The sequence below is a fragment of the Sipha flava genome, unplaced genomic scaffold (genome assembly GCF_003268045.1).
Source record: "Sipha flava isolate LNK unplaced genomic scaffold, YSA_version1 117_pilon_pilon, whole genome shotgun sequence".
In the NCBI taxonomy this organism is placed as follows: Eukaryota; Metazoa; Arthropoda; class Insecta; order Hemiptera; family Aphididae; genus Sipha; species Sipha flava.
The window spans coordinates 1858618-1874190 of record NW_020271741.1 but is presented as its reverse complement, the minus strand read 5'-3'; the positions used below and the strand labels follow the sequence as shown (position 1 = coordinate 1874190).

The following is a 15573-nucleotide window of genomic DNA, read 5'->3' as shown; positions in this document are numbered from 1 at the left end:
CGCATCAAAAGGATGGGGGCTATTACATTTTGAGTCCTCCGGATCAGTATAAATTATTCATGCACTTCAAGATAAGTCTGTCGGATAAAATGAAAATGGGTGATGTAAAATACCGGGTGGACCTCTCGATCATTACAAAACTGTTTTTCCGCCGTTTCTGCTCTGCACACGGACCTTGTGTTTGCTTTGCTTTATTCATTCCCGGTCCATTAATAAGCAAACAAAACTTCCCAGTTATGCCAACCATATGCTTGGGAAATTAAGAGTAAGTCCAACTACAATCGTTTTAAAATAAATTTTAACGACTTTCCAAAGCAATGTCGAAATGTTATCTATTTAATGGTATGTTAATAAAAAATTATGGGATATTATGAAATGTATTGAAAATTAAAAAAGCCAATTAAAAAAACAGTAAGTTTTTAAACTAAAAAATAAAATTGAACCTGGATCATTGAAATGTTTAAGCTACGGTTTCTAAGGTACGACATGTCGCAGCGACGACAAGTCGTCGCGCCTGACGGCCGCATCCAGTCGTCGCGACGCTTTTCGGATAGAGTGGTTTCCAAGACGCGACAAGTTGCAGCGACACAACTGGTATTCGGTCAGCGTCCGTTTTTATACTTGTTCAAGTGCGCACGTATTTTTCACATAGTATAACCTAATATCATATTACAACGAATAGATATATTTTAAATAGTTATAATATTCTTCTTAAACTATTATTATTAGAAAAAGAAAAAGAACAACAACAACAACAACAAATTTTAATTACCTCATCGCCAAACATTATAAAACCTATAAATTAATTATTTATACATTGGGATAGAGAATAATTGATGATGATCAAATGTCATCTTTTTGAATAATATTTTTATAAATTTGATCTCCAATATTGTAAAGAAGTGTATTATTCTGGACTTCACAAATTAGAATTTCATTTTCTGACGCCGAGAATATCAGTGTTGATACAGTGTTGATGCCATTATATCTACAAACGTTTCAATAATCGTTGTGATGTGTCGCGGCGACATGTCGCAAGGTACTGCTCTCGGAGCAGTAGTGTCGTCGGTCGCGACGACTTAAAGTTAGTTCGCTGCGACTTGTCGCGTCTTGCAAACCAAAGAATAACATTTTCTTATTAACAGATATTGACGACTTGTCGCAGTGACATGTCGTACCTTAGAAAACGTACCTTTAAGATTTGATAAATTGAATAATTTTAGCATTAAATTGAATCATAAAATATAATAAACGAATACATTTTAAATTAAGAACTTGTACCTTTTTCATTAATAATTATTTAAAATGTTATAGACATACGGAATAACCTCGATGGCAGTTAATAAATTTATAGGAATGTAAAATTTAAAATAAAAATTCGTTCAAAATGTCACTAAAGAAATAGACCATGCATTCCATTAAAATCCTCTCGATAAATAAATATCTTCTATATATATTTTGTAACAATAAAAGTATACATAATTACATTAGCAGTTATAAAATTAAAATATACAATGCAAATTTTATGAGTACAAAAATATTGAAGCAATTAAATTATTTTCACGGGTAATAAATAATCCTTGAATTACATATTAATCTCTATTCGTGGCGTTTTTATTAATTTTTACATAGCCTAAAAATTCAATATCACTTAATTATGTTATTTCATGAAATCTAAATACAATTTAAGAAAATGTTGGTTCGAACTCTGAAATTACGATAGGATCAATTTTAATTGATAGACGTGCTCAGCAAGTATATGGTATTTAGCTTATAAATAAAATATCCTTCACTTTCAACTAGTTACCAATTTATCAACTAACCAATTAGTATATTTACCCTATTAAAATTATATATATTTAAACAAATAAATAAATATATGAAACAGTATGAAATTCAACTTGCAACAGATTCTTAAGCTTAGAATATATTATTTTTTTAATTTAATTCAACAAAATAATGAGTTTAATTAAGCATGCTCCGAAAAAAATTCTAAACATCATAAACATTTAACTATAAATAATATGAGCCATGTTCAGTCACTGTAAAAAATTTCACAACCAATATATTTATATATTGCAACACAATTAAATTAATACATTCATTACAGGTATAATTTAGTAGCTAGTAATAAATAAAAAATAAAAATTCAATTAAATTAATTTTTGAAAAAATAATAATTTTCAATATTTCGATATCTATAAGTTACACTTATAAATATAATATATTAATTAATATTTATATATTATTTATATTTTAATATTTATTAATTAAATATAAAATTGAACCATTAGGTTTAAGGTAATTTTTTTTAGAAAAGAAATAAAGCAATTTAATCTAAGATACGAAAAACTTAACAATAGATTATATGAAAAAAAATCCCTATCCATGAGATTCCAAACTCTTAATTAAAACTTACAAGCACGTTCTTTTCGTGCAATAATTTTATTATTAGACTTGCTTCGACGGCTTTACGATACTATGATAATATAATGGCTTTAAATGAGCAAAATCCTTTTTTCTACAACCATCCCTTTCAAAAATGGTTGATAAGGGGATTTTTATATCGTTTCCGCCACCGGCAACAAGTTGACGTGATATTCACCTCTACACTAACAATATAAAAACCTCCTTTTTTACCGCATCTAAATATAGGTCGGTCGATGGTTATTCCTATGCTACGGATGAATATTAGTTAGAACTATTGTCTCGAAAATATCAATAAGATATATTGGATAAATAGTTTTATGATATGGAGAAAAAATAAGTAAAATATTGTATTCAAATGTTGACTTAACTAATAAACATTTAAATTTAAAAATACATGTATAGCTTAAAATTATGATAATTAAGTTTAACAAAGAATAAATTATTAATAAATAATTAATATTAAATTTATGCATATAATTTATGGAAAAAATTTATTTTTAAACATATTATATACCCAACTTATTATTTTATATAGATACCTAATTACAATACTGATAAATTATAAACACACTTTACTAATTATTGATTTATTTAGTATAACTATATATGTAAGGTAATTGGGTGTAAAGTTAAAGCAAAAGAAGAAAAATCATTATACGAATATTTCTGCTTTAAATCCTAAATAATATAGGCTATCTGTGATTTGTAGAAGCATTTAATAATACATTTGAAATTAAGCAATATAATAATTATTATTCTCAATAATAAATGCACATTTTACTTTCATGTAGAATCATTTAATATTTTTTATTAAATTTCTTAAACACTAAGAATAACTACTTATTAGTTTCACATACTAATTAATTTAAATTACAACCCCCATAAAAATATTTGGCCTTCTTCTTTGTGGTGTCATACTTAGATTTAAAAAAATTTACATAATATTAAATCAACATTTTTCCATTAAACTTTTAGAAATACGAAGATGCTATCTATTTGTACGTACACACTACGTGTGAATTTAATGATGAAATTTTGAAAATATCATAAGGACATTAAAATAAAAAAATTCATATGAAGAAATTATCGATGAATTTGTCAGCCATAAAGCGAAAAAATAAAATTTTCAAGGTTTAAAATAAACACTGTATGAATAATTTGTATGGATAAAGTGTATACTTAAAAAATTTATTAAAATTAAAGGTTAAAAAAATATATCAGAACATCAAATTTTAATTGGTTAAAAAACGTTTTTTTTTTTTTTTAAGTTTGCCAAGGTTAGATCGTCAGGGGCCAGGGTAAGTCGTCCTCCACCACTGATTTCAATATATGATATTTGTGATACATTTACTCGATAACTCGAATTTTGCTAACTTGATAAATCGAAGTCATTTAAGTAGAATTTCGACTTATAATTCGAATTGTTTAACATATATTTATTAGGGATGGGCAAAAAACATGTTTTTGGTCGATATATCGATGTTTTGACATCGATGATTTGTTTCGATTAAGCGATTAAATATCGATGTTTATGTTCAAAAGGTTCAAATGTTTTTGTTTGTATTATTTTAAAATGCCGTATAGAACAATCGTTATACAGTATACACTATACAGGACTAATCAGGGCTCGTAAGTTCATACACTAAAAAGCGCATAAATAAGCATGCAATAATGGACTAGTATTTGATCAAATATGCATTAAAATTTCTTAACTATGCACGAAATAAAAATTATAAACATTTCTTAAAATAATAAGAACTATCCTTTCATATTTTTTAAAAGTTATATTTTTTCTTGAGTTACATTTTATTAAAATTATAATTAATGAACACACGTTGCGACAAAAATAGATAGATTGCAATGGACATGTCAATAGGAGGAGATTGGTAGTGGTGTGCAATAATATTGTTTTCGTGGTACTGCTTTTAACTTATAAAACTTAATGTCATAGAAAATTAAAAATATTAATAAAATACTAAAATTTTATAAACAAGTTCGGAAAAGTTAATAAGAATAAATTCAAACCTTTATTGATCTAATTTTTTTTTTTTTGACTTTCGCGAAAAACGATTTTGCTGAACTTATATAAAATAATATGCGCTACTAACTCAAAAAAAAAAAATCAACTATATGCCAAATATGCCAATACACACAAAACATACAAAAACATACACTATTAAACTTCAGATTTTTATTACCATTGTTATGAAACTCAATTAGCATACATTCCGATGTAGCAAAAAAAACATGCAAATATATGAATTTACGAGCCCTGATTATAAGTATTTAATATGTATTTAAAAAATATAAGTTAAACAATAGTATTTTAACTTTTGAATTTATTATTTAATCAAAAATAGAAAGGAAAATAATACACTGTACAGATAATAAGGTGTGTTATAGATGGTAGCTCTAGAGGAAAAAATAAATATTTTCGATATTTTTAAGCTTCGATGATCTTAAACATCCATGGTTTTTCACCGATACATCGAATGACACATCGATATTTTAAAAATTGATGTGTCAATACATAGAATATCGATGTTCAAACAATTTTCCCCATCCCTGATATGTATTACCAAAAATTACTGAAATAATATAAGTATATATAAAAATAATATATGTTCATAAATAACACTAATATATAATAAAAAAATGCCTAACGAATATGATGATGTAGAATTGCCTTTGCTTTTAAATATTTTTTTTGAAGCACTAAACAGTTTTCAGATAAAATGTAAATATGTACTTTTTTAAAAATTGTAATGCTTATATATATTATACCATATATTATACATGGTATAAGTAAATAAATAAAATGATAAAATAAAGACTTTGTGTTGCATAGTAAAATATTTTTTATAAAAAACTTTTTTTCCTCTGGACCTATTCGAGTTATCGAGGTTGAACCTAACCTCGGAGGTTCCACTGTAATTTTAAATTGTAGCCCGGACCATAAGTTACTCATCTCTGCTCTATAAGACCTACGGCTCATCCAAAATGATATCCTCCCAAATTTAAAAAATAATATACTTTTCCATAATGAAATAAAGTTTTAAAAATGAAAATAGTCACAATTATCCATGATACATTATTTATCATTTAACATTATATTACATATTCAAATTTAAATATTTAAAATGTATTTATAAATCATACGAAATATTAACGACAAACCAAAGACGAGAATAATTGAAGAACATAACACTCATTAAACTTAGGTCATCTTTGAATATTTGTAAATAATAATATATATATTTATTCATATAAATATTGTGGTAAAATGGAACTTGTATAGTAAAATAATAAAATAAAGTGTAAAATATAAAAAAATTTTAAATATACATTTAGAATATTAAACATAGAATATTAAACATTTCTGGATAGAGTATAAATTAAAAATATTTATTTTTTGTGGTAGTAGTGTAAAACATAAAATGTTAATAATATTTTAATTATTTAAACTTTTTAAAAATTAGTTATTTTACTATATTTTTACATATAAAAACAAATTAAAATCAATAATAATTTATTCTATTTTACTTTATTCTTTTAAAAAACTTAAAATATTTATTAGATATACTATAGTTTTGGTATTTTGAGATTTTATTTATATCCTAATTTTTTTTTTATTTCAAATACGTTTTTTGTTTTTAAGTACTATTTGTATTACTTTTTATACACTTTATTTGTGTAATAACAAGTAAAAATATAGTTTTATACAATAGAAATAATTGTAACAATGTATGATGTAATGAATACTTTTCTAAATATATACAAGTTTTTCACTTGTTTTTTTAGACATTTAATTGAAAATTTCTTAACAATTTCATAAAGAAAAATACAAAAATATCGTTATAATGTTGATATTTAAATTCAATGTTTTACATATTATATCGTGTTCGAACAATTTTTTGCTAATCTAGAAATACAATTTATGGATTGTTTTGTTTAGCAAAGTAACAAATAACTAGAGCACATTTATGCAAATAATTGAACATAAACATTGTTAACTTAGTAAAGATTGAACAAATAAAAAAAACTGGTAAAAATGAAAAAATTAATCTCTGGCTCTCTTATAAAATTTGTCACCAGGTTCTTAATAATTTTAATTTTTATAATTTATATAGTTTATCTTTCTTTTCCTTACATTCATTCATAGTATTGATGGAGGGGGATAACTAAAAAAGAATCGATCATGCTTTTTCTTTTTTCTTTAAAAAAATCCACAAACTAAGTTATCTAAGGATTAATGTCACTGTTAAAATAATTATACGCTATTCTTTTCAGTCAACAAAAAGGGATTCGGAAATGAAACATAAAAACCACAAAGTTTAGTGTAAAAAAAACAAAAGACAATTAGGTTAAATTAATGAAACATGAATGATAAAACTTTTTTAGTAATTTTCAGTAGACTTGAAAATTAATTTGAGAAAATTAATGAGTATCGTATTTATATTTATAAAAATTATAATAAAAAAAAGTATACGAATAAATTTAGAAACACATTTTTTCTACAATATATTATATAATGTATATGGATTATTTTATTTACTTGTACATATTAACATAATTCTAACTCAGAATAGAACTTTTTAAGGCTATGCTATAGTCAGTGGCATATTTACAATGGAGGCTGTGAAATCCACCTTTCCTCGACCTTCTTTCTATAAATACTTTAAGTACCTACTAAATAATTTTATTTATAATGTAATTTTTATCTTTTATAAATATTCAAAATTCTTAGAAGTATAAATGAAATAAATATTTTATTTATCTTGATTGAACAAAGTTATAGCTAGAAATTTGAAAATGTTGTGACAAAAGTAATTAGTAAATAGATATATCCTCTAGAAAAAAAACTCAACTACAACACTGGCAAAAATTAACTTCAGACGAAAGTTTAGAACAGTCAAAGTTATTATATAATATACGTATAATACATATAATATATAATAATATCGTATAAATATAATTGACGTTTAATTGACTCAAAGATTTCAAACCAAAATACTTATAAACAATTCATTACAACTTTCTGTATTAAATATGAATATAAATACTTGACAGTTCCAAACCCTTTTAGATTCTCTTACTTTACCTAGAATACGACAATAATTGAGTATAACAATATTTTATAATACACTTTAAAGTTGTTTTAATTAATTTATTATTTAGGAAACACGACATATTTATATTATATACTATAAAGATTAAACTATAAATATTCGTTATTATTTATTAGTAATAAATAAATAATAATATTAATAATAATAATAATAAGTAATAATTATTAATGAGTAATAATCCTAGGGTCTGGATTTTTATGAAAGTGCATATTCTTCAACAATTAACCTAGAATTATTTTGATTACAAATGTCGACATCTCACACCATACATATTCCTAAGGATAATTTTTTTTTGCATATTTTGCATATTTAAGTTAAAATGTTTAAAAAAATAAAAATGTGCATATTCAACAAAAATTTATACATAAAATCCGGACTTTACTTATTACTAATTAAAATGGCTTTATAACTAAAAAAATTAATTTTATGTATGAAAACTTGACATTTCAATATTAAATTGAACAAATCATATTAATAAAATCAACATATTGTTGTTAAAAATTCTACTCACTATTTTTTAAAAACAATTAAACTTGGGAAAATATGCTTTTAAACAGTAACAAACTAAAACATTTTTTCCTCTGAATAATTTTTTAAATAAAATGATTTATTTATAATTTAATACTTAAAATATAATAAGAACTAATTTGGACCAAAATGAGCAAAGAGAAAATGTAATATAAAAGTCAGTTTTTGACTCTATAAATACTATTAAATTCTGGTTTAAAAGCTAAAGCTACTTATATCAAATAAGTATACATACATATAAGTTATTATTATTAGTATTTGGTTTTACAATAAAACATTATGTTTTCGGAAAGTACTCTTATAAGTAGTAAAAAGCACCATAAAACCAGAATTAAATTTTTAATTCTAATTACGTTTTTTGATAATACTACGGAGTTTATTTTAAAAAAATATAAGGTTTTATTAAATTAGAGACTACTAAGACTATTAAAAGATTAAAATAAATTTTAATATATGTTTTTCAAATATAATTATTCGATCTTGTATTCAGATTTAAAACAATAATACATTGCAATTAATTAATATTTACCGTAATTGTATTACCGTATTACCGTAATTTTTTATAAATTTTCAATATGAGCCCATGCAAACTCCAATTTACACCCTTGACTATACACGTACATTTTTATTTAATATAGGATATTTAAGTTCAAAAATCATAAATCTACATGTACGTCCTATAAAACAAGAAAATTATATAAATTTAAATAAACACCTAAGGCTATAATAATTAAATATTAAAAATGATTAATTTGTAAGATAATCAATATTACATAATATTTTAATAGTTCTACTTTAATACTAATTTAGACTCTACATTTAGTAAAATCAATTTATTACCATAATTGTTTTGCCATAGGTAATTTATAATTTTTTAATAAAACTGATGTTAGTATATAAGTACTATTTATAATTGTATGTACAGGAATATTTATCAAGTCGCAACTGTAATAATAATTAAATACACTAAGCTAATTAGTAAATTATTTAAGTATCTAATAAATAAAATGGAACAACATTTTAGTACAATAATTATTTATAATTATATCATTTATGTATACATCGAATAGCTTGTAGTTACTACTAATGCGACGTTATAAGTATAGTGATATGCTATTAAATTTAAATAAAATTAATAAATAAAAATGGAAATAAATAATATAATAGGAGTATGTGAATTCATATTATGAAAATACCTTACCCCAATCGTTTACAAATAACATTTATTTCAAAATTTATCAAAAAATATTATTGTCGTTTTTTATAATTATATTTCAGGCGAATATTTCAGGATAAAATTAAGCTATCACATCATGTGTAAATATTTGACCATATAGATTTAATTTTGCAAAGTCAATATTTATCAACTTCACGGTTACAAATTATTGTAATCGTAAGTAAAACAAATTTTCGTTTACGAAATTAAAATATAAGTAAATAATTTCAACTAAAAACATTAAATATGCGCTTTAAGTTATAAATCTGTAATATTTTCATAAAATCGGAAAATTTACAAAAACATAGAAAACAAAAATTCGATATTACTTTAGGACTTCATTGTTTTAATAATGTTAAGATATTTTTATTTTATCTATTTAAAAACACAATATAATACTAAAGTGTTTTAAAGTTAATATAATTAACAGTGATGTATAGACATCGAGTTATAAAAAAAAAAAAACGGTTAAAAATAAAATAATTTAGTATTTTTAACACTTCATTTTAGAATATTACTCATATTATTATTATTATTTTAATTAGCTTCGCTATTTTTAGTTTTAAATATACAAGTATTATAAATTAATTTTTTTTATTTCATAAAAACTTAAACATTCAATATATGATAAATTAGTAAGCCACATAGTATAAATATTACTATATAGTTAGTGATATGTAAACATAAACAAATCTTGAACATTATTAAAAAAAAATATTTCTTCAACATTTGAAAATGTTTAAACTACAATACATTTATTTCTTAAATTACCAGTTACTATAGTACCTATTAAATTGTTTTATATTAGAATATTTGTAGTTTTAAACATTTTAAATTAGAATAATTGATTAATTTTACCATAATATAGTTATATAATTTAAACTATATAAAACTCGATTTAGACCTATTTTATTCAAAGCTTTTACAAAAAAAAAAAAACTTAAATTTATAATTGTTAAATTATTTATCGTTAACAAATATATTATATTTTACGATATATATATAAGTATATATCAACAAAAATAATTGAATAATCAAAATTATATCACTTCATCATTATAATTATTTATAGGTACCGAATATGAGATGCAATAAATGACAATGCCAGAATATTAACACAATTATTAAAATATTTAAAAATTTTTATCAATAAACATACATTATATAGGTGGGCAATATAATAGAATTCTTTTTTTCTTTCTCCTAACGCTACAGTCCTTATTTTGAATTTAATTCAATAACCAAACCAGAAAATGTTGCAATATATTAACAATGTATATTATATTATATTATGTGACGTTATAACGGCAAATTTTTCAATAAAAAAAATTCGGAAATTTATAACTCAACACATTTCGGGACTTACGGTGAACCTTGACCCTTGGACAGGACCGCCAATGCGCGCGTATACGCGTTTAATATCGGTGAACACTTGTTGCGGGGACAACGGACGGAAGAGTGGGGTATTCCCGGGATCGTCGTCGGTTACTCGGCCGATGCGCGACTACTACTACTACTGTGGCGTGAATTCCAAAAGCTGACGACGCCACACAGCCATTCGTCGGCACCGACGGCAACAGCGACAAGCGGATAACGCCGGCAGAGAGAGCTCCGCCGTCGACCCCGTGCGCTCTCGTCCTTTGTCTCGTTAAATCCTCATTCATTATTATTATACATAATTGCTTAATTACGGAGACACCCACTCGAACGCAAAAGCCTTCGGCCCGTCCAACATTGGGTTTTATATTTTTATTGTTGTTGTTGCGTTGATGCTAAATTTATTATTATTTTTATTATTATTTATTATTGTACATTGTGTTCAATATTTTGATATTTTTAATATTGCTCCGCTGAAAATCTGGATTAACCTTTTAATTACTATTACATTTATTTTGTAATGGAAAACGATTTCATCAAAAAATTATCATCATGAAAATTACTAATAGAATTTATATTATAAAATGATCCTCAACTACATATATATGTATACTCGTATATACTCATTTACACACATATACACTCGAATATATCACAAGCTTGAAACTTATAGGGTCAAACCTACAGTCATATCAAACATATAAACAAATTCAAAACAAACTTAAAATGTTCATTAATTGAGTACAATTTTTTCCTGTTTGCATTAAAAAGTAATTTGGTACACTTTTTACTAACCAAAATGTATATTTTAATAAAGTGTATATTAAATTTATTGTTATACCAATTTAATAATTAAATATTAGTTACTCCTAACATCATCAAAGTTTTTTTTTATATTACAATTAGGGTTCGGGACTTCTTACACTTAAAGTTACCGAAATATGCAGTCAAACTCATCAAAGTATGCTTTAAAATATGCAGCTAATTTTTTATTTTGTTTTTAAAAAACGCATAAGGTATAATATTAATTATTATTATAAAAATAAAAATCTAAAAATTAGGTAGGTACTTAATAGAATAAAAATAATTTTTACACGGGTTGTTCATCTCCATCTGTATCATCTTCATGTTCATCTGTAACATAAAACAAAAAAAAACATTAATATAGATATTATCATTTTTAATAAGTTGTTTAGTAATTTTACCGTTAAAATTATTACACTGTATGGTAAGACATTTTCTTATGTTCTCAAATTTGAATGCACAGCGATTATCGGTCACCATATTTTTATATATAGAGAAAGAACGTTCAACGTCCACAGAAGTGATCGGCGCATACTTAAAATATATTAAATCGTTAATGTTCATATCTTCAGGTAATCCGTCAAAATTTTCATCATCTCCCGACAAAATGATTGAAATTTTTATCAACAATTGATAACCTTTATTTTTATTTAACACATTTTCTATTTTTGTTTTTATCGACATTCCGTGTTCACCGGGTATTTGGGTTAGTCTTAACCTTGCATCCTCTACTAATAAAATATAGCTAGCAAGTGATAGTCCTTGCTTTTCTAGACCCGTTATTGTGTTAGGCAAAAATACAAAATTTGATTTAATAAACACTAATTGATTTTTAATATTTTTTTTTGTCCAATATATTTTTGTGCCATTTTAATAGAAACCGCATCATTTTCATCGAAAGAGTTTAAAATTGACTGTATTAATTCAAAATGTTCACAATAATAGAGAGAAGCTTCAATCCATGTACCCTATCTCGTTAAAATTGGTTCAGGTGGGAGTGTTAATGTTAGTACCATATTTTTAAAAACTTGAATACGAGATGAAGCTTTACGAAATACTTTCTTTACATTTGCAATGATTTTATTAATTTTAGGGTTATTAATACGTATTGTATTAGCCACTCTATGAAAGGCATGAGCCAAACATGTCACACGAATAATTTTTGAATATAGATTTTTTACTGCATCTCCGGACTTAACAATACAGGGTGCAGCGTCTGACAAAAACAGCACATCATCATATCTTACTCCTTCCGGCCACAGAATATTCATCGATTTATCAAATAATTTAAAAGTCGTTAGCTTTTTCTATCTCTTCTAAGTGTAACAAAAATTTTTTACCGTAATTATTTTCTTCCGATGTACCTAAAATGACATTTGCTACATATCTACCGGTTACATCAGTCGCTTCATCAATGCTAACCCATATTTTTTTCCCATAAACGTAATTACGAATTTTTTTTATAGTATTTTTATAGACTTCATCAACGTAACTTTTACGCAGAGTGGCCTCACGTAGTACTTATTTTCCTGTATATTTTGTTAGAAAATTTCTGAAACTAGATTTGCTTAATTTATTTAATAAGATATTGGCGGACAACAATGTTTCACACAAGTCATGGTTAAATGTGCTTTTTTTTTTAATGCATTGAAGTAAATACTAACTGCTATGACTGTTGTAAGGTACTATTAATCCGATATTGTTGGCGTTTCACTGCTAATTTATGTTTTTCTGTTTTTAAATGTTTTAAAACAATAAACCGCCTATCAATACCTACCTTCGTTTCATATACTATACAAAATAAAATCCAGCTATAGAAAAAATATTTTTTCCAAATTTGGATATATATTGACTGATTTTACTATTTATTTTGGATATTTTTAAACACAAATTGATTGTAAAAAAAAAAATGGTTCAATTAATAAAAAATAATAAAAGCGTGATGTTATGGTTAACGAACGAACACGTACTGATTTCATATCATCCTACAATTCATACCCGGCTATTAACTGATTACTTGGGAGAGTTTGAATTAAAAAGGTTGATCATTAAACGATAAAGAGACTATCATCGTAAAGAGACATACGTGTTATATATGACAGACTACGACCATCCAATTATGATTTTTCCCGACAATTTTACGTTTATAAAATTATAAAGTTACCTGCACTCTTTGCAACCAGCCAACTATAGAAGTTTTCAAGTTTATAAGGACCTCCAATATTTTCACCTAAGCACCACGTCCAAAGCCACTTCTTAGGCTCAAAACTCCAAACCAAACTTCTTCTCAACATCAAACTCTTCAAGAGACACAGTTCACCAGTCTGTGCCAAATCAGCTCAACAGTAACATCAAATCAAACTAAACCCATGTAACCTCCAGGAAAAAGACCACCCCAGATTCAGAGACTCAAGATTCAGCAGACTCAAAATCTCCTAAACTCACATCCTTCCTTAACGAATTTAAATTACTATTAGCCCCTCTCATTTCTTTTCTTACATCACTAATCAACAAAATGTTCAATCGTCGTAATGGTTAACAACGCAACAAATATTATCCTCTGGAATACAAATGGCCTAAGCTAGCACAAACACGAGCTTCATAACTTCCTAATTAAACACAGTATCCACATAGCATTTATCACAGAAACCTACCCAACTAAAGCATTAAAGCCAAAACTTCCTGGGTATTCAATTTACCACACTGATCACCCAGATGGCTCGACTCACGCAAGCTCAGCTACAATCATTGCCACTAATCTAATACACAACCTACACTTAACCCACTCACAAACCAACCTCCAATCAGTAGCTATCCAAATGGTGGTAAATCATGTTCCGCTAACACTCGATTCAGTCTACTGTCTCCCCCAACCAAAAAATTACCTGCCTAGATTTTTCCCAACTTTTTAGCTCGCTAGGAAGTAATTTTACTGTCGGTGGCGATTTCAACGTAAAACATCCATCATGAGGTTGTCGCTCAAGCTCCCAAGAGATAAAATTCTCCACAAAACCCTTAACAAATGCAATTGGTCACACCTTTCATCCATCGGTTCGACATACTGGCGTACCTATACCAACAGGCATTCAAATATTCTAGACTTCTTCATACACTCCACCCCTAGCAACTTGTCTCTCTCTATATTTAATATCACTGACCTTTCCTCTGACCATTCTCCGGTTAAACTAGTCATTGACGGTGGAATAAATCAAGTTCCAAAACAACCTTTACTAACTACAGGTCCAATCAACTGGGCCCAGTACAAAAAATACTTACAAATAAATACAAAATTAGGCATACCTCTTAAAACCTCTTATAATTTATAATTATTGATTTACAAGTATTAAATAACAAACATTATTTTCAAATAGTGATCACTATCATTTTTATTTGTTGAATATTATATATTAATATTAACCAAATCATGTACATTTATCACTAATTGTAACCATACTAATGATAACATTTAGTGTAATGACATGGCGGGAATATAAGTAATCTAGCAATGCGTACATTTTAAATTGTAAAACATTAAAGTTATATTTTTAGTTAATTCATAATAATTTATTTATATATTCGTTTACTATATTAACCATTAGCTAATTTCTATTTTATTTTTTTATTATTTTATAATTATATTTTTATTTATACATATTGAAGATTGGTAATATTTTAGACTCTGAATTAAACTACAAATTTATTAGTTTTACCATGATGTAGGATTTATGTGTATTCGATTGCAACTAAAAATATTGCCTCGACCATCACGATCATAGGAAATTTCTAATACGAAATTGTGTCTAGTCATTTTTTCATTTTTCAAAACTTTTCCGAATAATTGAGAAAAAATTAAAATAATTACAAACAATTTCAACTAAAATCCACTCAGAATTGTCTTTTCGAGAGCATTGATTTCAAGTTTAAAATACCAATACAGCAATAACATTCACCATATTTCGCTGTATCTCATTCGAGTTACACTCGTTTATGTATATTATTGCAATTAATCTTAAAATAAAATCGTTGGTTTCGGACGTTTGAATTGTAGAAAGATAAGAAACTGAGAATACTCAATAAGATGTCCCACTA

General features: G+C 25.6%; 1 protein-coding gene and 1 pseudogene across 1 annotated transcript in view; both read right to left on the bottom strand.

The window, feature by feature from the left end:
- Positions 1-10842, bottom strand: part of LOC112693122 (regulating synaptic membrane exocytosis protein 2) — a 199236-nt gene extending 188394 nt beyond the window's left edge. The window contains exon 1 of the mRNA XM_025568049.1: positions 10670-10842. The gene's annotated coding sequence lies outside the window, so the exon portion shown is untranslated. The remainder of the gene's footprint in view (positions 1-10669) is intronic.
- Positions 10843-11770: 928 nt separating this feature from the next.
- Positions 11771-12353, bottom strand: LOC112693032 (annotated as a pseudogene).
- Positions 12354-15573: the final 3220 nt, after the last annotated feature.